The sequence below is a fragment of the Argopecten irradians genome, chromosome 9, assembly GCF_041381155.1.
Source record: "Argopecten irradians isolate NY chromosome 9, Ai_NY, whole genome shotgun sequence".
In the NCBI taxonomy this organism is placed as follows: Eukaryota; Metazoa; Mollusca; class Bivalvia; order Pectinida; family Pectinidae; genus Argopecten; species Argopecten irradians.
Window position 1 is genome coordinate 16,626,339 of NC_091142.1, and position 6,811 is coordinate 16,633,149.

General features: G+C 33.6%; 1 pseudogene; it reads left to right on the forward strand.

The window, feature by feature from the left end:
• The first annotated feature begins 780 nt into the window (after positions 1 to 780).
• LOC138330849 (uncharacterized) lies at positions 781 to 4,789 on the forward strand (annotated as a pseudogene).
• The last annotated feature ends 2,022 nt before the right edge of the window (positions 4,790 to 6,811 follow it).

The following is a 6,811-nucleotide window of genomic DNA, read 5'->3' on the forward strand; positions in this document are numbered from 1 at the left end:
TCAGTCTGTCAAAACTCGTAATTAACATATATGTAAGATACTCGTTACTCGTCCTTTGTTAATACATGTACATGTTAGATGGTAAATGTATTAATATTACGTCACACGATTCAATGACAGATCTAGGTATTACTAGTTATGTTTACTAATTGTCAGCGACCTACACCGACTTACACACTAACTTATATTTAAGGTAATGATTGATGGCTACTGCGTCACAGACATTAACGAGTGGAAAACCACATAACCCAACAATAAACATTTAAATTCTTAGAAAACCATTAACAGATACACGCACTGACAGTCTGACAGAATCAACACAGATTCATAGCATGAATATTAATGATCCCTTCCAAGTAAACCTACGTGATAAATTAAGAAAACTAGTAAAAACATTTAAATAAACCGTTCATATCATTCTGTGTATTTCTCCTACTTCTTATATAAGCCAGTGTCTGCCTTTGTCTTAATTAAACTATCGTTTACACAGCTAGGGTAAGTGTTATACTATTATAGACTAATTACAGGCATGTTTATATATGTGTATTGTATATTGTAGTATTATTTCTGTGGTACATACAAATCTTAATACAATGGAGCTAAATTCACGATTGAATACACACTTTCTTGTAAACTAATGTTATATCGAGTTGCACGTTAGAATAAACCAATTTATAAAATATTGTTACAATATTTATACATCGTTTTACATTTATTGATTATTTTCATAATGTGTAAATATTATCTTATATATTTTCCTTTCAGCATACAATATCCGCGATGAAAACAGCGATTATCATGGATATCTTTTCTGTGATCATTTGCCTATTTCAGTTACAAGCAGGTATGATTAAATAAGATCACCGACCTTGTTAAAATGATTTGAATAGAAAGAGGTGCAATTTTGAAAAGGTTAAGTGTTTTGTTTTGATGCATTTAATCTATCCATTTGTATAGAATTAGACATGATATCACAATGAATCTAAATGTTCATTGTATCAACATTGTTTTGCAGAGAAAAGTGCTGAAACGTAATACAATATTTTTCTATTTGTTTTTACATTGTAGATGAATAATATGTTGTTTTTATCTAATACCTATACCGCAAACCAACTTTATTTCGCGTCCGGTTTATTTTTTGCGAATTTCAGGATCAAAGTATTCGCGAACGGTTATATATGCGAATTAATATCCTCCACAATTTTTGTACAATTAAATTCAAAGGTATCTCTGTTCGCTTTGAAACGAAAATCGAGAAATTTAGAAACTTGGATTACAGCATATATAAGGTATTGCATGAGTGTAAATACATGTTGTCAGAAATTTAAATGAATTATATATATATATATCAACTCAATTAAATAAGTGTCATACTATCAAACGACAAAAGAAATCATCAATTCTTGTAATGCAAATATACCTACCTTTGATGTCACGCGAAATATATATACATATTTCCTAATTACAAAAGTATCTTTCTTTCGAAGTTCTTTCCGCGAAATTGGATTTACAAAGAGGGCGGACGACGGGGGCCCGATTACCAGGATTGTCTTCACAATATGGCTACCAGAACCTGGGAGGTTAAGGACCTTGTAGAAAGAGTGTGGTTGCCAAGGTGAATTTCGCGAAGGCTCCCTGCAGAATTGCCAATGGTCTGGCGTGCGGGCATCGCACACCACGTCTTAAAGTTGAGGTCAATCTCCATAGACACGGACCAAGAAAAGGATGGCTTGTCAATATTGGGGACAGTATCTCCAATGATGGCTATGGTATATTCTTTTGACTATATAAATATTGTAGGTTCTAGTTAACATATATGTCTGATATTTTATCACAGATATTTGATTTGGATATTAGAGTCATATGGTGTACTGTACATGTGCTAGAGACAGTTTAGTAACAACTATTTTTGGGATTCTTCGTTCTCCACTTGAAATTCAATCGCTCACATAAAAATATACTTGTTTACTCTTTGCAGAAACAGTCAGTCTGAATGATAGATTGTATAGATGAGTTTGTTTTCATTTCTATTTCAAAGTATGTCATTGACAAATAATATGTAGATAGGATTGGACTTCATTCATAACTTGTATACCTTCATCTCTAGCTAGTTGAAAACAACACTACATACACAGGTTCTCTCTGCACTGCATACCTTATAAATAACTCAACAACTTTAATTTGTTTGTCAATAAGAGCATTTATTAAAGGGACAATTAAGTCTAAGAGTACATTAAAATTTGAATATATATCGGACTCAAACCATTTCTTATGGAAATTAGATTAGTTGGTTTTACTGTGATATGCCAGAAAAGATCACTGTAGTATAATGTATGTGAAATGTTCAAACTCGCTTACTGTCCGCCATTACACAATGTGGTCGGACGTCTTGTATGCCGAACCCTGACCCTTGCTAGTGTAGTGAAGAAATGTTTTGTCTAGACCTACTAAAATCTCTCTTACATAAGTGTGTTTACGTTATTAGGTGCATTTTCTTGTCTCTTGATACTTTCAGCATACTCCTCAGTGGTTATGCATTCCATTTGATTAACGTACGTGACTTTGGATCAGGTATGGGTACAGCATACATGTTATACCTGCTTAATCGTATTAATTAACGATTTGGAATTTCAACGGCATCAATCAAAATACATAACAATGTCGTGGAATTTGTCAATATTTCTTTTTATATGTTTCATAAGGAATATAGAACAGTACAACTAAGTCGTATTTTGCTTCAAGGTTATGTAACAGAATTAGCCTCATTGAAATGTCTCTTTAACTAAATGCCAATAGTAAATAGGAATTTTGTTTCAAAGTATTACATATATGTATACAAGTTAGTATATTCCTAAACTTTTAAAACAACACCAAAAGATAGTGGGGAGGGAACAATTACACAACGCCTATCCGTGAACATGGTACTAAATGAAACATCAAATTACGTAAAATTGGATTAACTAAAAAAAATCTGATACATGCAAGGTGGACAAAAAATAAGTCGGGGAGGAGGAGGGCAAAAAATGTACATAAATAGTTCTGTGATGCACAGTTATACAGTCCTCTCCTTATGTAGGCGATACAGACTAACACAATAAACATAAATACATGTTGGGGTCTAAAAAGGTAAAGGGAGGTGACTCCCCGATCGATAGTTGTATTACACTGAATATCTGTAACTCTTTGCATGTTTTTTAATAATTTGTGTTTCCTCTAATCATACTGATATTGTTTTGATTATACTTCATAGTATTTATGTATTTACGCAACAGAGAAGGATATAACGTCGATATGAATCAAACACCAATATAGAATATACATGAACATATATCCGTATGTGGATTTGATTAGTAAGATTAAAATACTAATCCATAATTACTTTACTAGGGGTTACCACGCATAGATACTGATATCAACACCTATCTATGTATAATTGAATAAGATATACATGTACTAAGCTGAGCTTAAATCTAAACAACAACTAGTTGTAATTTGATACCCATAGTATTGTTATTTGTTTATTGACGGGACACTATGAGTCAATACTTTATCTTGTGATTTGTTTATCTATAGTCGTGAATGGTAGTATTTGGTTATGTGTGACTGGCTAGCTCTAAACCTAAGGCTGTTTCTGGGTGTAGTTTCATCAATATTTCTTAAGAATTCCGTAATTCTTTATAAGAAAGCATTACAGAATATAATGTAATTTCATGAACTTTGCAATGCTTTCCTACCTAAATTAAGAATTTCCTTTTAGTTGTAGGCTGTTAATGAAACTCGACTATGATGTAATTTTGACATGTGATAAACCAAATCTAAATTTAAGTCTGTTTCATGATCATGGGTCAGATGTGAAAAGTGTTGGTATTCCCTTTTTCTATGTCATATTTTATATATGTCATCTGTTTACACCTGTAGGTGGAGATGCCGGGCACAATGATAACGCCGCGGAGATACAGGCTGTGGTAGGGGCAACGACCTATGACGTCACTTCCTATAAACGAGGTGGAGCCGTCTGCCAGTACGCGAAAAAAGCGTTCACTGACCATCATATTATCAATCCGTCTGTCGACACCGTCACATTCTATGTGTCCGATCGGACGTATCGTATAACCAACGACCGAGGCTTCGACGCCACTCATTGCAGCGAGTGTCTCTTCGCCCTGGACGGACAACCGGACACTAAAGGCGGAGCCTATCGCGTCAACAAAGATATCTACCTATCATTTAATAGAGTGATCAACAGGGTTTCCAGGAATGGATATGGCGTATGCTCAGTTAACCTATCATGGGAATGTGATCCATAAATGAATAGACGTGTTAAAACAGGGTTACGAAATCTCACGATTTTAGAGGGAACTCACGATTTCATGTGGTTGTCATTCACCGAGCTGTGTCGCACGCAACGGGAGTTAAATATCATGTTGTTGGGAACTACTATCCTTCATTCATCTCTAGTCTGCCTGTCGCCATTCACAGAAAGAAGCAACTAAGGCAATCTGATCAAACTCATCTGTTCGTGGCTTATTCGTTATTTCTGTTGCTTGTTGTTCTGGCATGGTACTCGCAAAAGGAGAGGATCGGTGTGGTATGTTATGGTGTTAAAATACGGTCTCTGTCACTCAGCTGACGGAGCATGCTTGTTTGGCTCAGTCGGTAGAGTCGTACATTTCTATTCCGGCGATCCATGTTTGGTTCCTGGTCAGCGCACTCCACAGGAATCATATGTGTATTTTTCCTGTTCTTTTACACTTACAGAAGTTAATTAATGAAATTGTATTGAACCTTTGATTTTTTATATGAAATCAAAACGTTAACATTGCATAAGTTGGGATGAACTTACAACGTCATCAAGATGGCTGACATCTCAAATTTCATTAAAATTGAAAAATAGTCATAACATTGACATTTTTCAACCGAAGAAGACAAACGAAGTACCAAAATGACCGCAATAGAACAAAAACAAAACATATCACGACCAAAATATCAAATATATATGTAGTGATTTGTAAGCAGGAAATAAATAAATAAGATCATAAGCTCACAATTGTAATTTTTGAGCAAATATTTCATATTTGGCTCGAAGCAAAAATGTTTTCTAACAACAAGCTATTATGCGTTGACTTTTTATCAATCAGTTAAAACAACAACAACACAAAAATATAAATATAAAGGCAAAAGAGAATTATTGATATAGCGACATTTGGTTTCCAAAATATCACCGGGTGCGTAGTTAGGGCATCTAGTTGTTATCTTTCCAAACCGCTGACACTACAGTTTCCTGGTGTATTATGATTTTCTTAAATAGAAAATTAACTATTAACTCAGGAGAAAACATGAGTTTAAATTTGGCAGAATACCTAGGTGGGACAGCTAGGTCATTGTTTCCTAACTTAAAAATTTCCTAACATAATCCATTTTCATGTTTAATTCCTATACATAGCATTATCAAAATACCAGATGGTTACTTCAGTGAATAAAGTAAAGTTGGACAGTTATTCGTTATTCGAATAACGAATAACTGTCCAACTTTACTTCTTGCCGGGTAAAAAAGCGTCACCTCTTTTGACGGATGCAGCCAAATTCAATATAGTATTTTTTGTATAATTCTTTGGAATATCTATAATTTTTCGGAGTTTTCAAATAAATATTTAAAGCACACATCTTTATAAATCATCTGAGAGTTTAACTGTCGATACTAGATTATTTTACTGATACCAAATCTTCAGTTGCGATCACATTTGTTAATTTTTAACTCGGATGTATAAGAAGTAAAATATCAGAATAAGACACTTATATAATTCATTTGAAGCATAATACTAACTAGCGGAACGCGCCCTGAGCTCCAGGTCGGAGACTGGATCTTCAGCTTAAGTATGTATTCTTCTGAGGTTTCAGTCCCGTTGAAGTCTCGTTTCGACAAAGATCAAAGAAGTTATGAGATATTCAAATACAATTTATCAATATCTGTAGCAAGTTGCCAGTTGCAAATTTTGTCAAAAAATTACAGTTCTAACTTTAGCAGATTTTTTTATACGGGGATATTAAGAAATGGCCCATTTGGCGGCCATTTTGAAATTGTGTCTTTTTTCGCTTTGAGTAGAGCCAAAGTTTTATCATTTTTTACTAAAATTGTTTTTACTTAAAACATCACTGCACCAGCATTTTTAGCTGTATCGAGCTAATTTTTGCTGTAAATCTTTACTTGGTTCGTGATATTTAAAATATTGAGCATTAATGTATGCAATGATTCACTTTTTTCACTTTTTTTTACATTTAATGGTAATTTTAGCACTTTTATTTTTTTACTCTAAAATACTGAAAAATAACAAATATTCAAGTGGGGCAAAAAAGTAAGCACACGGACCCCCCATTTTTCTGCCTGATTTCGAAAGAACAACCCTTTCCTTATTGACATGCAAAATATAAAGAAAAGTTTAATACCAGAACTTTTTCTATAAAGTGTTAGATTTGGCAAATATGGCTGAAAATGGTGCATTTTGAAGCTCAAAATTAAGGGGTAGGGTAGCATATGTTGTTATTCTGAGAAAAAATATTAGTCTTATTAATCAAAACTGGTATATTTTAAAAGAAGACTACTGGAAAATAAATTCTACAAACATTAATACATATCAAACACCTCATAAGGAAATTATGGCTTTAATATCTTGTGTATATGGTCAAAACGGCAAAATTCCCATAAAATCCAATATTTTGTCAACTAGGTATCTTTGAGTGACAGTAGCTCAAAAACGAGCACACGGACATATGTTTTTTCTTTCATTTTCTTTCATGGTATGAACTCCTCTTT